The sequence below is a fragment of the Somniosus microcephalus genome, unplaced genomic scaffold, assembly GCF_052327205.1.
Source record: "Somniosus microcephalus isolate GS21.2 unplaced genomic scaffold, FLI_Smic_1.0 unresolved_chr4, whole genome shotgun sequence".
Lineage (NCBI taxonomy): Eukaryota > Metazoa > Chordata > Chondrichthyes > Squaliformes > Somniosidae > Somniosus > Somniosus microcephalus.
In genome coordinates, this window is record NW_028225182.1 from 14,819,455 (window position 1) to 14,837,290 (window position 17,836).

The 17,836-nt window shown below is 40.2% G+C and overlaps 8 non-coding genes across 8 annotated transcripts; all 8 read right to left on the reverse strand.

Annotated features, from left to right (window-relative positions):
• Positions 1-1,311: 1,311 nt before the first annotated feature.
• trnav-aac (transfer RNA valine (anticodon AAC)) lies at positions 1,312-1,384 on the reverse strand. Its single transcript has one exon. It is a non-coding gene; the product is annotated as a tRNA-Val (tRNA).
• A 1,961-nt stretch (positions 1,385-3,345) lies between these two features.
• On the reverse strand, positions 3,346-3,418 carry trnav-aac (transfer RNA valine (anticodon AAC)). The gene has a single exon. It is a non-coding gene; the product is annotated as a tRNA-Val (tRNA).
• Positions 3,419-5,395: 1,977 nt separating this feature from the next.
• trnav-aac (transfer RNA valine (anticodon AAC)) lies at positions 5,396-5,468 on the reverse strand. The gene has a single exon. It is a non-coding gene; the product is annotated as a tRNA-Val (tRNA).
• A 1,976-nt stretch (positions 5,469-7,444) lies between these two features.
• On the reverse strand, positions 7,445-7,517 carry trnav-aac (transfer RNA valine (anticodon AAC)). Its single transcript has one exon. It is a non-coding gene; the product is annotated as a tRNA-Val (tRNA).
• A 1,977-nt stretch (positions 7,518-9,494) lies between these two features.
• trnav-aac (transfer RNA valine (anticodon AAC)) lies at positions 9,495-9,567 on the reverse strand. Its single transcript has one exon. It is a non-coding gene; the product is annotated as a tRNA-Val (tRNA).
• Positions 9,568-11,543: 1,976 nt separating this feature from the next.
• trnav-aac (transfer RNA valine (anticodon AAC)) lies at positions 11,544-11,616 on the reverse strand. The gene has a single exon. It is a non-coding gene; the product is annotated as a tRNA-Val (tRNA).
• A 1,977-nt stretch (positions 11,617-13,593) lies between these two features.
• On the reverse strand, positions 13,594-13,666 carry trnav-aac (transfer RNA valine (anticodon AAC)). The gene has a single exon. It is a non-coding gene; the product is annotated as a tRNA-Val (tRNA).
• A 1,977-nt stretch (positions 13,667-15,643) lies between these two features.
• On the reverse strand, positions 15,644-15,715 carry trnav-aac (transfer RNA valine (anticodon AAC)). Its single transcript has one exon. It is a non-coding gene; the product is annotated as a tRNA-Val (tRNA).
• Positions 15,716-17,836: the final 2,121 nt, after the last annotated feature.

Consider the following 17,836-nt stretch of genomic DNA (forward strand, 5'->3'; position numbering starts at 1 on the left):
TCACCGCGGGCGCAGTCTGGGCTTTTTTCAATCCCCTTCAACACCGAAACACATTAAAGCAGTGATTTTAATTTAGTAGTGTGATATTTTTCGAGGCACCATTAAATGATTCAATAATTTATTCCTATCAGTGTTGCAGGCTGGGTTCGATTCACGGTTATGGAAGAAATTTTGATATCACCGTTTCTTATTCATGAATGCGATGTAATTTTATTAAATTAATTACATGCATCTAATGTGAATAAATAAGAACTGCTTTAATCACCATTAATTAACCGGTAACTTTATTTTGCGGAATGAAAGACATAATAATATGGTTACTGAGGGACAGTCGAAACTTCATTCATTTATTTTGCTCTTTGCATCTCCTGAACTGTTAACCCATATCTCATTTTACACATTGCATTTCAGGAGAATGGTTTAAAATGTTCATTGCTTGAGAGAGCAGCGATCTGGGGCAACATTTGTAAAATTTAACGGGACCGGCTTTTTCACAGAAAAAACCGATTCTCTCACATGATGTTTTCAGACCACACACTGACTGATCTTTGCTAGGCCCCAAGTGGATGATCTGACACTTGCCCGCGTTGAGCTCCATTATTCACTGGTCAGGGGAGATTTAATAGAGGTGATCAAAATTAAGGGGGAAATCGTTTCCACTGGCAGGAGTGTCAGCAGGGCTATGGGGGAAGAGCAGCGGAGTGGGACTGATTGGATAGCTCTTTCAAAGATGCAATATGAATTCCTCATTTTAACCTGCAATTGATAGATTTTAGTTAACCAACGGTATTAAGGGATCATTGAAGTCTGTGAGACACTTCATAACTGTTTCTATTATCATTAATCAACCCACAACATTTTGTTGCACACTGCAGGAATTGCTAACATGTATACCGGATGACAGTCAAACATCAATAACTTTTTATAGAATCATAGAAAATTGCCTGAAACCCTGTGGTTAATGAAGGGAATTTTAATGGTTGAGTTCCGTATACACCTTGGAATTCTGGAAAACATGGTTTGTAGTTTGCAGAAACGGGGCTTAGATCTGCTGTTGTGAACCGAGGTAAAGCTGCAGGATCCTTGAATAATCTTTCACAATTCAACTGAAAGCAGCCGGAATGTGCAACTTTGAGAGGGGCTGTCTGCACGGTCAGGGCTGGAAACGGAAGTGAGCGAGCGAAACCGTAGTGTTCTGTGTGTGTGTACAACTGTACAGAATAACACAAATGTAACAGGACTTTGTTACATTGCATAACAAATGCGAATTGATCCATTTTTCTACGATTTAAATGAACATGATTTACAAAATGCTTCCGCCCGGTTTCGAACCGGGGACTTTTCGCGTGTTAGGCGAACGTGATAACCACTACACTACGGAAACGCTGGATAAAACAGTCGCCTTTGGCTATAAATCTATGAATCTATGAAGAAAGTTATTTAAGTTTGACTGTCACCCAGCAAACATGTTACAATTTCCTTCAGTGTGCAACACACATTTTTGTTCGTTTTAATACAATTAATAAGATTCTCACAGACTTCAATTGTCTTTGTCAGAACTGAAATCCCTGACTGGGAATCAAACCTGATTGTTTTCAATGATGATTGGATTGTCCTATGAGGAGAGATTGAGTAGATTGGGCCTATAATCTCTGGAGTTCAGAAGTACGAGATGTGTTGTCATTGAAAGGTACAATTTTCTTGGAGGGCTTGAAAGGATAGAAGCTGAGAGGTTGTTTCCCCTGGCTGGAGAGTCTAGAACTGGGGGGCAGAGTCTGAGGATTAGGGGCCGGCTATTGAGACTCAGATGAGGAGACATTTCTTCACTCAGAGGCTTGTGATCTTTGCAATTCTCAACCTCAGAGGGCAGTGGATGCTCAGTCATTGAGTATATTCAAGGATTTGAGAGTCCTTTTACATAGAATACAGAAAGTTAACTTTTGTGAGCTCTTCCTTTATATTGAGCGCTGTCTCCTTCTTTAATCGTTGTCAGCTTTCGCTTGGCGGTTACTTCGCAGCACCAACTTCTTTGTAAGTTCGAACTCTGTCTCACCGCGGGCGCAGTCTGGGCTTTTTTCAATCCCCTTCAACACCGAAACACATTATAGCAGTGATTTTAATTTAGTAGTGTGATATTTTTCGAGGCACCATTAAATGATTCAATAATTTATTCCTATCAGTGTTGCAGGCTGGGTTCGATTCACGGTTAGGGAAGAAATTTTGATATCACCGTTTCTTATTCATGAATGCGATGTAATTTTATTAAATTAATTACATGCATCTAATGTGAATAAATAAGAACTGCTTTAATCACCATTAATTAACCAGTAACTTTATTTTGCGGAATGAAAGACATAATAATATGGTTACTGAGGGACAGTCGAAACTTCATTCATTTATTTTGCTCTTTGCATCTCCTGAACTGTTAACCCATATCTCATTTTACACATTGCATTTCAGGAGAATGGTTTAAAATGTTCATTGCTTGAGAGAGCAGCGATCTGGGGCAACATTTGTAAAATTTAACGGGACCGGCTTTTTCACAGAAAAAACCGATTCTCTCACATGATGTTTTCAGACCACACACTGACTGATCTTTGCTAGGCCCCAAGTGGATGATCTGACACTTGCCCGCGTTGAGCTCCATTATTCACTGGTCAGGGGAGATTTAATAGAGGTGATCAAAATTAAGGGGGAAATCGTTTCCACTGGCAGGAGTGTCAGCAGGGCTATGGGGGAAGAGCAGCGGAGTGGGACTGATTGGATAGCTCTTTCAAAGATGCAATATGAATTCCTCATTTTAACCTGCAATTGATAGATTTTAGTTAACCAACGGTATTAAGGGATCATTGAAGTCTGTGAGACACTTCATAACTGTTTCTATTATCATTAATCAACCCACAACATTTTGTTGCACACTGCAGGAATTGCTAACATGTATACCGGATGACAGTCAAACTTCAATAACTTTTTATAGAATCATAGAAAATTGCCTGAACCCCTGTGGTTAATGAAGGGAATTTTAATGGTTGAGTTCCGTATACACCTTGGAATTCTGGAAAACATGGTTTGTAGTTTGCAGAAACGGGGCTTAGATCTGCTGTTGTGAACCGAGGTAAAGCTGCAGGATCCTTGAATAATCTTTCACAATTCAACTGAAAGCAGCCGGAATGTGCAACTTTGAGAGGGGCTGTCTGCACGGTCAGGGCTGGAAACGGAAGTGAGCGAGCGAAACCGTAGTGTTCTGTGTGTGTGTATAACTGTACAGAATAACACAAATGTAACAGGACTTTGTTACATTGCATAACAAATGCGAATTGATCCATTTTTCTACGATTTACAAAATGTTTCCGCCCGGTTTCGAACCGGGGACCTTTCGCGTGTTAGGCGAACGTGATAACCACTACACTACGGAAACGCTGGATAAAACAGTCGCCTTTGGCTATAAATCTATGAATCTATGAAGAAAGTTATTTAAGTTTGACTGTCACCCAGCAAACATGTTACAATTTCCTTCAGTGTGCAACACACATTTTTGTTCGTTTTAATACAATTAATAAGATTCTCACAGACTTCAATTGTCTTTGTCAGAACTGAAATCCCTGACTGGGAATCAAACCTGATTGTATTCAATGATGATTGGATTGTCCTATGAGGAGAGATTGAGTAGATTGGGCCTATAATCTCTGGAGTTCAGAAGTACGAGATGTGTTGTCATTGAAAGGTACAATTTTCTTGGAGGGCTTGAAAGGATAGAAGCTGAGAGGTTGTTTCCCCTGGCTGGAGAGTCTAGAACTGGGGGGCAGAGTCTGAGGATTAGGGGCCGGCTATTTGAGACACAGATGAGGAGACATTTCTCCACTCAAAGGCTTGTGATCTTTGCAATTCTCAACCTCAGAGGGCAGTGGATGCTCAGTCATTGAGTATATTCAAGGATTTGAGAGTCCTTTTACATAGAATACAGAAAGTTAACTTTTGTGAGCTCTTCCTTTATATTCAGCGCTGTCTCCTTCTTTAATCGTTGTCAGCTTTCGCTTGGCGGTTACTTCGCAGCACCAACTTCTTTGTAAGTTCGAACTCTGTCTCACCGCGGGCGCAGTCTGGGCTTTTTTCAATCCCCTTCAACACCGAAACACATTAAAGCAGTGATTTTAATTTAGTAGTGTGATATTTTTCGAGGCACCATTAAATGATTCAATAATTTATTCCTATCAGTGTTGCAGGCTGGGTTCGATTCACGGTTATGGAAGAAATTTTGATATCACCGTTTCTTATTCATGAATGCGATGTAATTTTATTAAATTAATTACATGCATCTAATGTGAATAAATAAGAACTGCTTTAATCACCATTAATTAACCGGTAACTTTATTTTGCGGAATGAAAGACATAATAATATGGTTACTGAGGGACAGTCGAAACTTCATTCATTTATTTTGCTCTTTGCATCTCCTGAACTGTTAACCCATATCTCATTTTACACATTGCATTTCAGGAGAATGGTTTAAAATGTTCATTGCTTGAGAGAGCAGCGATCTGGGGCAACATTTGTAAAATTTAACGGGACCGGCTTTTTCACAGAAAAAACCGATTCTCTCACATGATGTTTTCAGACCACACACTGACTGATCTTTGCTAGGCCCCAAGTGGATGATCTGACACTTGCCCGCGTTGAGCTCCATTATTCACTGGTCAGGGGAGATTTAATAGAGGTGATCAAAATTAAGGGGGAAATCGTTTCCACTGGCAGGAGTGTCAGCAGGGCTATGGGGGAAGAGCAGCGGAGTGGGACTGATTGGATAGCTCTTTCAAAGATGCAATATGAATTCCTCATTTTAACCTGCAATTGATAGATTTTAGTTAACCAACGGTATTAAGGGATCATTGAAGTCTGTGAGACACTTCATAACTGTTTCTATTATCATTAATCAACCCACAACATTTTGTTGCACACTGCAGGAATTGCTAACATGTATACCGGATGACAGTCAAACTTCAATAACTTTTTATAGAATCATAGAAAATTGCCTGAAACCCTGTGGTTAATGAAGGGAATTTTAATGGTTGAGTTCCGTATACACCTTGGAATTCTGGAAAACATGGTTTGTAGTTTGCAGAAACGGGGCTTAGATCTGCTGTTGTGAACCGAGGTAAAGCTGCAGGATCCTTGAATAATCTTTCACAATTCAACTGAAAGCAGCCGGAATGTGCAACTTTGAGAGGGGCTGTCTGCACGGTCAGGGCTGGAAACGGAAGTGAGCGAGCGAAACCGTAGTGTTCTGTGTGTGTGTACAACTGTACAGAATAACACAAATGTAACAGGACTTTGTTACATTGCATAACAAATGCGAATTGATCCATTTTTCTACGATTTAAATGAACATGATTTACAAAATGCTTCCGCCCGGTTTCGAACCGGGGACTTTTCGCGTGTTAGGCGAACGTGATAACCACTACACTACGGAAACGCTGGATAAAACAGTCGCCTTTGGCTATAAATCTATGAATCTATGAAGAAAGTTATTTAAGTTTGACTGTCACCCAGCAAACATGTTACAATTTCCTTCAGTGTGCAACACACATTTTTGTTCGTTTTAATACAATTAATAAGATTCTCACAGACTTCAATTGTCTTTGTCAGAACTGAAATCCCTGACTGGGAATCAAACCTGATTGTTTTCAATGATGATTGGATTGTCCTATGAGGAGAGATTGAGTAGATTGGGCCTATAATCTCTGGAGTTCAGAAGTACGAGATGTGTTGTCATTGAAAGGTACAATTTTCTTGGAGGGCTTGAAAGGATAGAAGCTGAGAGGTTGTTTCCCCTGGCTGGAGAGTCTAGAACTGGGGGGCAGAGTCTGAGGATTAGGGGCCGGCTATTGAGACTCAGATGAGGAGACATTTCTTCACTCAGAGGCTTGTGATCTTTGCAATTCTCAACCTCAGAGGGCAGTGGATGCTCAGTCATTGAGTATATTCAAGGATTTGAGAGTCCTTTTACATAGAATACAGAAAGTTAACTTTTGTGAGCTCTTCCTTTATATTGAGCGCTGTCTCCTTCTTTAATCGTTGTCAGCTTTCGCTTGGCGGTTACTTCGCAGCACCAACTTCTTTGTAAGTTCGAACTCTGTCTCACCGCGGGCGCAGTCTGGGCTTTTTTCAATCCCCTTCAACACCGAAACACATTATAGCAGTGATTTTAATTTAGTAGTGTGATATTTTTCGAGGCACCATTAAATGATTCAATAATTTATTCCTATCAGTGTTGCAGGCTGGGTTCGATTCACGGTTAGGGAAGAAATTTTGATATCACCGTTTCTTATTCATGAATGCGATGTAATTTTATTAAATTAATTACATGCATCTAATGTGAATAAATAAGAACTGCTTTAATCACCATTAATTAACCAGTAACTTTATTTTGCGGAATGAAAGACATAATAATATGGTTACTGAGGGACAGTCGAAACTTCATTCATTTATTTTGCTCTTTGCATCTCCTGAACTGTTAACCCATATCTCATTTTACACATTGCATTTCAGGAGAATGGTTTAAAATGTTCATTGCTTGAGAGAGCAGCGATCTGGGGCAACATTTGTAAAATTTAACGGGACCGGCTTTTTCACAGAAAAAACCGATTCTCTCACATGATGTTTTCAGACCACACACTGACTGATCTTTGCTAGGCCCCAAGTGGATGATCTGACACTTGCCCGCGTTGAGCTCCATTATTCACTGGTCAGGGGAGATTTAATAGAGGTGATCAAAATTAAGGGGGAAATCGTTTCCACTGGCAGGAGTGTCAGCAGGGCTATGGGGGAAGAGCAGCGGAGTGGGACTGATTGGATAGCTCTTTCAAAGATGCAATATGAATTCCTCATTTTAACCTGCAATTGATAGATTTTAGTTAACCAACGGTATTAAGGGATCATTGAAGTCTGTGAGACACTTCATAACTGTTTCTATTATCATTAATCAACCCACAACATTTTGTTGCACACTGCAGGAATTGCTAACATGTATACCGGATGACAGTCAAACTTCAATAACTTTTTATAGAATCATAGAAAATTGCCTGAACCCCTGTGGTTAATGAAGGGAATTTTAATGGTTGAGTTCCGTATACACCTTGGAATTCTGGAAAACATGGTTTGTAGTTTGCAGAAACGGGGCTTAGATCTGCTGTTGTGAACCGAGGTAAAGCTGCAGGATCCTTGAATAATCTTTCACAATTCAACTGAAAGCAGCCGGAATGTGCAACTTTGAGAGGGGCTGTCTGCACGGTCAGGGCTGGAAACGGAAGTGAGCGAGCGAAACCGTAGTGTTCTGTGTGTGTGTATAACTGTACAGAATAACACAAATGTAACAGGACTTTGTTACATTGCATAACAAATGCGAATTGATCCATTTTTCTACGATTTAAATGAACATGATTTACAAAATGTTTCCGCCCGGTTTCGAACCGGGGACCTTTCGCGTGTTAGGCGAACGTGATAACCACTACACTACGGAAACGCTGGATGAAACAGTCGCCTTTGGCTATAAATCTATGAATCTATGAAGAAAGTTATTTAAGTTTGACTGTCACCCAGCAAACATGTTACAATTTCCTTCAGTGTGCAACACACATTTTTGTTCGTTTTAATACAATTAATAAGATTCTCACAGACTTCAATTGTCTTTGTCAGAACTGAAATCCCTGACTGGGAATCAAACCTGATTGTTTTCAATGATGATTGGATTGTCCTATGAGGAGAGATTGAGTAGATTGGGCCTATAATCTCTGGAGTTCAGAAGTACGAGATGTGTTGTCATTGAAAGGTACAATTTTCTTGGAGGGCTTGAATGGATAGAAGCTGAGAGGTTGTTTCCCCTGGCTGGAGAGTCTAGAACTGGGGGGCAGAGTCTGAGGATTAGGGGCCGGCTATTTGAGACTCAGATGAGGAGACATTTCTTCACTCAGAGGCTTGTGATCTTTGCAATTCTCAACCTCAGAGGGCAGTGGATGCTCAGTCATTGAGTATATTCAAGGATTTGAGAGTCCTTTTACATAGAATACAGAAAGTTAACTTTTGTGAGCTCTTCCTTTATATTGAGCGGTGTCTCGTTCTTTAATCGTTGTCAGCTTTCGCTTGGCGGTTACTTCGCAGCACCAACTTCTTTGTAAGTTCGAACTCTGTCTCACCGCGGGCGCAGTCTGGGCTTTTTTCAATCCCCTTCAACACCGAAACACATTAAAGCAGTGATTTTAATTTAGTAGTGTGATATTTTTCGAGGCACCATTAAATGATTCAATAATTTATTCCTATCAGTTTTGCAGGCTGGGTTCGATTCACGGTTAGGGAAGAAATTTTGATATCACCGTTTCTTATTCATGAATGCGATGTAATTTTATTAAATTAATTACATGCATCTAATGTGAATAAATAAGAACTGCTTTAATCACCATTAATTAACCGGTAACTTTATTTTGCGGAATGAAAGACATAATAATATGGTTACTGAGGGACAGTCGAAACTTCATTCATTTATTTTGCTCTTTGCATCTCCTGAACTGTTAACCCATATCTCATTTTACACATTGCATTTCAGGAGAATGGTTTAAAATGTTCATTGCTTGAGAGAGCAGCGATCTGGGGCAACATTTGTAAAATTTAACGGGACCGGCTATTTCACAGAAAAAACCGATTCTCTCACATGATGTTTTCAGACCACACACTGACTGATCTTTGCTAGGCCCCAAGTGGATGATCTGACACTTGCCCGCGTTGAGCTCCATTATTCACTGGTCAGGGGAGATTTAATAGAGGTGATCAAAATTAAGGGGGAAACCGTTTCCACTGGCAGGAGTGTCAGCAGGGCTATGGGGGAAGAGCAGCGGAGTGGGACTGATTGGATAGCTCTTTCAAAGATGCAATATGAATTCCTCATTTTAACCTGCAATTGATAGATTTTAGTTAACCAACGGTATTAAGGGATCATTGAAGTCTGTGAGACACTTCATAACTGTTTCTATTATCATTAATCAACCCACAACATTTTGTTGCACACTGCAGGAATTGCTAACATGTATACCGGATGACAGTCAAACTTCAATAACTTTTTATAGAATCATAGAAAATTGCCTGAACCCCTGTGGTTAATCAAGGGAATTTTAATGGTTGAGTTCCGTATACACCTTGGAATTCTGGAAAACATGGTTTGTAGTTTGCAGAAACGGGGCTTAGATCTGCTGTTGTGAACCGAGGTAAAGCTGCAGGATCCTTGAATAATCTTTCACAATTCAACTGAAAGCAGCCGGAATGTGCAACTTTGAGAGGGGCTGTCTGCACGGTCAGGGCTGGAAACGGAAGTGAGCGAGCGAAACCGTAGTGTTCTGTGTGTGTGTACAACTGTACAGAATAACACAAATGTAACAGGACTTTGTTACATTGCATAACAAATGCGAATTGATCCATTTTTCTACGATTTAAATGAACATGATTTACAAAATGTTTCCGCCCGGTTTCGAACCGGGGACCTTTCGCGTGTTAGGCGAACGTGATAACCACTACAATACGGAAACGCTGGATAAAACAGTCGCCTATGGCTATAAATCTATGAATCTATGAAGAAAGTTATTTAAGTTTGACTGTCACCCAGCAAACATGTTACAATTTCCTTCAGTGTGCAACACACATTTTTGTTCGTTTTAATACAATTAATAAGATTCTCACAGACTTCAATTGTCTTTGTCAGAACTGAAATCCCTGACTGGGAATCAAACCTGATTGTATTCAATGATGATTGGATTGTCCTATGAGGAGAGATTGAGTAGATTGGGCCTATAATCTCTGGAGTTCAGAAGTACGAGATGTGTTGTCATTGAAAGGTACAATTTTCTTGGAGGGCTTGAAAGGATAGAAGCTGAGAGGTTGTTTCCCCTGGCTGGAGAGTCTAGAACTGGGGGGCAGAGTCTGAGGATTAGGGGCCGGCTATTTGAGACTCAGATGAGGAGACATTTCTTCACTCAGAGGCTTGTGATCTTTGCAATTCTCAACCTCAGAGGGCAGTGGATGCTCAGTCATTGAGTATATTCAAGGATTTGAGAGTCCTTTTACATAGAATACAGAAAGTTAACTTTTGTGAGCTCTTCCTTTATATTGAGCGCTGTCTCCTTCTTTAATCGTTGTCAGCTTTCGCTTGGCGGTTACTTCGCAGCACCAACTTCTTTGTAAGTTCGAACTCTGTCTCACCGCGGGCGCAGTCTGGGCTTTTTTCAATCCCCTTCAACACCGAAACACATTAAAGCAGTGATTTTAATTTAGTAGTGTGATATTTTTCGAGGCACCATTAAATGATTCAATAATTTATTCCTATCAGTGTTGCAGGCTGGGTTCGATTCACGGTTAGGGAAGAAATTTTGATATCACCGTTTCTTATTCATGAATGCGATGTAATTTTATTAAATTAATTACATGCATCTAATGTGAATAAATAAGAACTGCTTTAATCACCATTAATTAACCGGTAACTTTATTTTGCGGAATGAAAGACATAATAATATGGTTACTGAGGGACAGTCGAAACTTCATTCATTTATTTTGCTCTTTGCATCTCCTGAACTGTTAACCCATATCTCATTTTACACATTGCATTTCAGGAGAATGGTTTAAAATGTTCATTGCTTGAGAGAGCAGCGATCTGGGGCAACATTTGTAAAATTTAACGGGACCGGCTATTTCACAGAAAAAACCGATTCTCTCACATGATGTTTTCAGACCACACACTGACTGATCTTTGCTAGGCCCCAAGTGGATGATCTGACACTTGCCCGCGTTGAGCTCCATTATTCACTGGTCAGGGGAGATTTAATAGAGGTGATCAAAATTAAGGGGGAAACCGTTTCCACTGGCAGGAGTGTCAGCAGGGCTATGGGGGAAGAGCAGCGGAGTGGGACTGATTGGATAGCTCTTTCAAAGATGCAATATGAATTCCTCATTTTAACCTGCAATTGATAGATTTTAGTTAACCAACGGTATTAAGGGATCATTGAAGTCTGTGAGACACTTCATAACTGTTTCTATTATCATTAATCAACCCACAACATTTTGTTGCACACTGCAGGAATTGCTAACATGTATACCGGATGACAGTCAAACTTCAATAACTTTTTATAGAATCATAGAAAATTGCCTGAACCCCTGTGGTTAATGAAGGGAATTTTAATGGTTGAGTTCCGTATACACCTTGGAATTCTGGAAAACATGGTTTGTAGTTTGCAGAAACGGGGCTTAGATCTGCTGTTGTGAACCGAGGTAAAGCTGCAGGATCCTTGAATAATCTTTCACAATTCAACTGAAAGCAGCCGGAATGTGCAACTTTGAGAGGGGCTGTCTGCACGGTCAGGGCTGGAAACGGAAGTGAGCGAGCGAAACCGTAGTGTTCTGTGTGTGTGTACAACTGTACAGAATAACACAAATGTAACAGGACTTTGTTACATTGCATAACAAATGCGAATTGATCCATTTTCTACGATTTAAATGAACATGATTTACAAAATGCTTCCGCCCGGTTTCGAACCGGGGACCTTTCGCGTGTTAGGCGAACGTGATAACCACTACACTACGGAAACGCTGGATAAAACAGTCGCCTTTGGCTATAAATCTATGAATCTATGAAGAAAGTTATTTAAGTATGACTGTCACCCAGCAAACATGTTACAATTTCCTTCAGTGTGCAACACACATTTTTGTTCGTTTTAATACAATTAATAAGATTCTCACAGACTTCAATTGTCTTTGTCAGAACTGAAATCCCTGACTGGGAATCAAACCTGATTGTTTTCAATGATGATTGGATTGTCCTATGAGGAGAGATTGAGTAGATTGGGCCTATAATCTCTGGAGTTCAGAAGTACGAGATGTGTTGTCATTGAAAGGTACAATTTTCTTGGAGGGCTTGAAAGGATAGAAGCTGAGAGGTTGTTTCCCCTGGCTGGAGAGTCTAGAACTGGGGGGCAGAGTCTGAGGATTAGGGGCCGGCTATTTGAGACTCAGATGAGGAGACATTTCTTCACTCAGAGGCTTGTGATCTTTGCAATTCTCAACCTCAGAGGGCAGTGGATGCTCAGTGATTGAGTATATTCAAGGATTTGAGAGTCCTTTTACATAGAATACAGAAAGTTAACTTTTGTGAGCTCTTCCTTTATATTGAGCGCTGTCTCCTTCTTTAATCGTTGTCAGCTTTCGCTTGGCGGTTACTTCGCAGCACCAACTTCTTTGTAAGTTCGAACTCTGTCTCACCGCGGGCGCAGTCTGGGCTTTTTTCAATCCCCTTCAACACCGAAACACATTAAAGCAGTGATTTTAATTTAGTAGTGTGATATTTTTCGAGGCACCATTAAATGATTCAATAATTTATTCCTATCAGTGTTGCAGGCTGGGTTCGATTCACGGTTATGGAAGAAATTTTGATATCACCGTTTCTTATTCATGAATGCGATGTAATTCTATTAAATTAATTACATGCATCTAATGTGAATAAATAAGAACTGCTTTAATCACCATTAATTAACCGGTAACTTTATTTTGCGGAATGAAAGACATAATAATATGGTTACTGAGGGACAGTCGAAACTTCATTCATTTATTTTGCTCTTTGCATCTCCTGAACTGTTAACCCATATCTCATTTTACACATTGCATTTCAGGAGAATGGTTTAAAATGTTCATTGCTTGAGAGAGCAGCGATCTGGGGCAACATTTGTAAAATTTAACGGGACCGGCTATTTCACAGAAAAAACCGATTCTCTCACATGATGTTTTCAGACCACACACTGACTGATCTTTGCTAGGCCCCAAGTGGATGATCTGACACTTGCCCGCGTTGAGCTCCATTATTCACTGGTCAGGGGAGATTTAATAGAGGTGATCAAAATTAAGGGGGAAACCGTTTCCACTGGCAGGAGTGTCAGCAGGGCTATGGGGGAAGAGCAGCGGAGTGGGACTGATTGGATAGCTCTTTCAAAGATGCAATATGAATTCCTCATTTTAACCTGCAATTGATAGATTTTAGTTAACCAACGGTATTAAGGGATCATTGAAGTCTGTGAGACACTTCATAACTGTTTCTATTATCATTAATCAACCCACAACATTTTGTTGCACACTGCAGGAATTGCTAACATGTCTACCGGATGACAGTCAAACTTCAATAACTTTTTATAGAATCATAGAAAATTGCCTGAACCCCTGTGGTTACTGAAGGAAATTTTAATGGTTGAGTTCCGTATACACCTTGGAATTCTGGAAAACATGGTTTGTAGTTTGCAGAAACGGGGCTTAGATCTGCTGTTGTGAACCGAGGTAAAGCTGCAGGATCCTTGAATAATCTTTCACAATTCAACTGAAAGCAGCCGGAATGTGCAACTTTGAGAGGGGCTGTCTGCACGGTCAGGGCTGGAAACGGAAGTGAGCGAGCGAAACCGTAGTGTTCTGTGTGTGTGTACAACTGTACAGAATAACACAAATGTAACAGGACTTTGTCACATTGCATAACAAATGCGAATTGATCCATTTTTCTACGATTTAAATGAACATGATTTACAAAATGTTTCCGCCCGGTTTCGAACCGGGGACCTTTCGCGTGTTAGGCGAACGTGATAACCACTACACTACGGAAAAGCTGGATAAAACAGTCGCCTTTGGCTATAAATCTATGAATCTGTGAAGAAAGTTATTTAAGTTTGACTGTCACCCAGCAAACATGTTACAATTTCCTTCAGTGTGCAACACACATTTTTGTTCGTTTTAATACAATTAATAAGATTCTCACAGACTTCAATTGTCTTTGTCAGAACTGAAATCCCTGACTGGGAATCAAACCTGATTGTTTTCAATGATGATTGGATTGTCCTATGAGGAGAGATTGAGTAGATTGGGCCTATAATCTCTGGAGTTCAGAAGTACGAGATGTGTTGTCATTGAAAGGTACAATTTTCTTGGAGGGCTTGAAAGGATAGAAGCTGAGAGGTTGTTTCCCCTGGCTGGAGAGTCTAGAACTGGGGGGCAGAGTCTGAGGATTAGGGGCCGGCTATTTGAGACTCAGATGAGGAGTCATTTCTTCACTCAGAGGCTTGTGATCTTTGCAATTCTCAACCTCAGAGGGCAGTGGATGCTCAGTCATTGAGTATATTCAAGGATTTGAGAGTCCTTTTACATAGAATACAGAAAGTTAACTTTTGTGAGCTCTTCCTTTATATTGAGCGCTGTCTCCTTCTTTAATCGTTGTCAGCTTTCGCTTGGCGGTTACTTCGCAGCACCAACTTCTTTGTAAGTTCGAACTCTGTCTCAACGCGGGCGCAGTCTGGGATTTTTTCAATCCCCTTCAACACCGAAACACATTATAGCAGTGATTTTAATTTAGTAGTGTGATATTTTTCGAGGCACCATTAAATGATTCAATAATTTATTCCTATCAGTGTTGCAGGCTGGGTTCGATTCACGGTTAGGGAAGAAATTTTGATATCACCGTTTCTTATTCATGAATGCGATGTAATTTTATTAAATTAATTACATGCATCTAATGTGAATAAATAAGAACTGCTTTAATCACCATTAATTAACCGGTAACTTTATTTTGCGGAATGAAAGACATAATAATATGGTTACTGAGGGACAGTCGAAACTTCATTCATTTATTTTGCTCTTTGCATCTCCTGAACTGTTAACCCATATCTCATTTTACACATTGCATTTCAGGAGAATGGTTTAAAATGTTCATTCCTTGAGAGAGCAGCGATCTGGGGCAACATTTGTAAAATTTAACGGGACCGGCTATTTCACAGAAAAAACCGATTCTCTCACATGATGTTTTCAGACCACACACTGACTGATCTTTGCTAGGCCTCAAGTGGATGATCTGACACTTGCCCGCGTTGAGCTCCATTATTCACTGGTCAGGGGAGATTTAATAGAGGTGATCAAAATTAAGGGGGAAACCGTTTCCACTGGCAGGAGTGTCAGCAGGGCTATGGGAGAAGAGCAGCGGAGTGGGACTGATTGGATAGCTCTTTCAAAGATGCAATATGAATTCCTCATTTTAACCTGCAATTGATAGATTTTAGTTAACCAACGGTATTAAGGGATCATTGAAGTCTGTGAGACACTTCATAACTGTTTCTATTATCATTAATCAACCCACAACATTTTGTTGCACACTGCAGGAATTGCTAACATGTATACCGGATGACAGTCAAACTTCAATTACTTTTTATAGAATCAGAGAAAATTGCCTGAACCCCTGTGGTTAATGAAGGGAATTTTAATGGTTGAGTTCCGTATACACCTTGGAATTCTGGAAAACATGGTTTGTAGTTTGCAGAAACGGGGCTTAGATCTGCTGTTGTGAACCGAGGTAAAGCTGCAGGATCCTTGAATAAACTTTCACAATTCAACTGAAAGCAGCCGGAATGTGCAACTTTGAGAGGGGCTGTCTGCACGGTCAGGGCTGGAAACGGAAGTGAGCGAGCGAAACCGTAGTGTTCTGTGTGTGTGTACAACTGTACAGAATAACAGAAATGGAACAGGACTTTGTTACATTGCATAACAAATGCGAATTGATCCATTTTTCTACGATTTAAATGAACATGATTTACAAAATGTTTCCGCCTGGTTTCGAACCGGAACCTTTCGCGTGTTAGGCGAATGTGATAACCACTACACTACGGAAACGGTGGATAAAACAGTCGCCTTTGGCTATAAATCTATGAATCTATGAAGAAAGTTATTTAAGTTTGACTGTCACCCAGCAAACATGTTGCAATTTCCTTCAGTGTGCAACACACATTTTTGTTCGTTTTAATACAATTAATAAGATTCTCACAGACTTCAATTGTCTTTGTCAGAACTGAAATCCCTGACTGGGAATCAAACCTGATTGTTTTCAATGATGATTGGATTGTCCTATGAGGAGATATTGAGTAGATTGGGCCTATAATCTCTGGAGTTCAGAAGTAAGAGATGTGTTGTCATTGAAAGGTACAATTTTCTTGGAGGTCTTGAAACGGTAGAAGATGAGAGGTTGTTTCCCCTGGCTGGAGAGTCTCGAACTAGGAGGCAGAGTCTCAGGATAAGGGGCCGGCCATTTGAGACTCAGATGAGGAGACATTTCTTCACTCAGAGGCTTGTGAATCTTTGCAATTCTCAACCTCAGAGGGCAGTGGATGCTCAGTCATTGAGTATATTCAAGAATTTGGGAGTCCTTTTACACAGAATACAGAAATTAACGTTTGTGAGCTCATCCTTTATATTGAGCGGTTTCTCGTCCTTCAATCGGTGTCAGCTTTCGCCCAGCTGTTACTTCACAACACCAACTTCTTTGTAAGTTCGAACTCTGTCTCACCGCGGGCGCAGTCTGGGCTTTTTTCAATCCCCTTCAACACCGAAACACATTAAAGCAGTGATTTTAATTTAGCAGTGTGATATTTTTTGAGGCACCATTAAATGATTCAATAACGTATTCCTATCAGTATCGCGAGCTGGGTTCGATTCCCGGTTAGGGAAGAAATTTTGATATCACCGTTTCTTATTCATGAATGCGATGTAATTTTATTAAATTAATTACATGCATCTAATGTGAATAAATAAGAACTGCTTTAATCACCATTAATTAACCGGTAACTTTATTTTGCAGAATGAAAGACATGATAATATGGTTACTGAGGGACAGTCAAAACTTCATTCATTTATTTTGTTCTTTGCATCTCCTGAACTGATAACTCATATCTCATTTTACGCATTGCATTTTAGGAGAATTGTTTAAAATGTTCATTGCTTGAGAGAGCAGCGATCTGGGGCAACATTTGTAAAATTTAACAGGACCGGCTACTTCACAGAAAAAACCGATTCTCTCACATGATGTTTTCAGACCACACACTGACCGATCTTTGCTCGGCCCCAAGTGGATGATCTGATACTTGTTCGCGTTGAACTCCATTAATCACTGGTCAGGGGAGATTTAATAGAGGTGATCAAAATTATGGGGGAAACAGTTTCCAATGGCAGGAGTGTCAGCAGGGCTATGGGGGAAGAGCAGCGGAGTGGGACTGATTGGATAGCTCTTTCAAAGATGCATCATGAATTGCTCATTTTAACCTGCGATTGATAGCTTTTAGTCAACCAACGGTATTAAGGAATCATTGAAGTCTGTGAGACACTTCATAATTGTTTCTATTATCATTAATCAACCCACAACATTTTGTTGCACACTGCAGGAATTGCTAACATGTATACCGGATGACAGTCAAACTTTAATAACTTGGTATAGAACCATAGAAAATTAACTGAACCCCTGAGGTTAATGAAGGGAATTTTAATGGTTGAGTTCCGTATACACCTTGGAATTCTGGAAAACATGGTTTGTTGTTTGCAGCAACGCGGCTTCGATCTGCTGTTGTGAACCGAAGTAAAGCTGCAGGGTCCTTGAATAATCTTTCACAATTCAACTGAAAGCAGCCGGAATGTGCAACTTTGAGAGGGGCTGTCTGCACGGTCAGGGCTGGAAACGGCAGTGAGCGAGCGAAACCGTAGTGTTCTGTGTGTGTGTACAACTGTACAGAATAACACAAATGTAACAGGACTTTGTTACATTGCATAACAAATGCGAATTGATCCATTTTTCTACGATTTAAATGAACATGATTTACAAAATGTTTCTGCCCGGTTTCGAACCAGGACGTTTCGCGTGTTAGGCGAACGTGATAACCACTACACTACGGAACGCTGGATAAAGCAGTCGCCTTTGGCTATAAATCTATGAATCTATGAAGAAAGTTATTTAAGTTTGACTGTCAC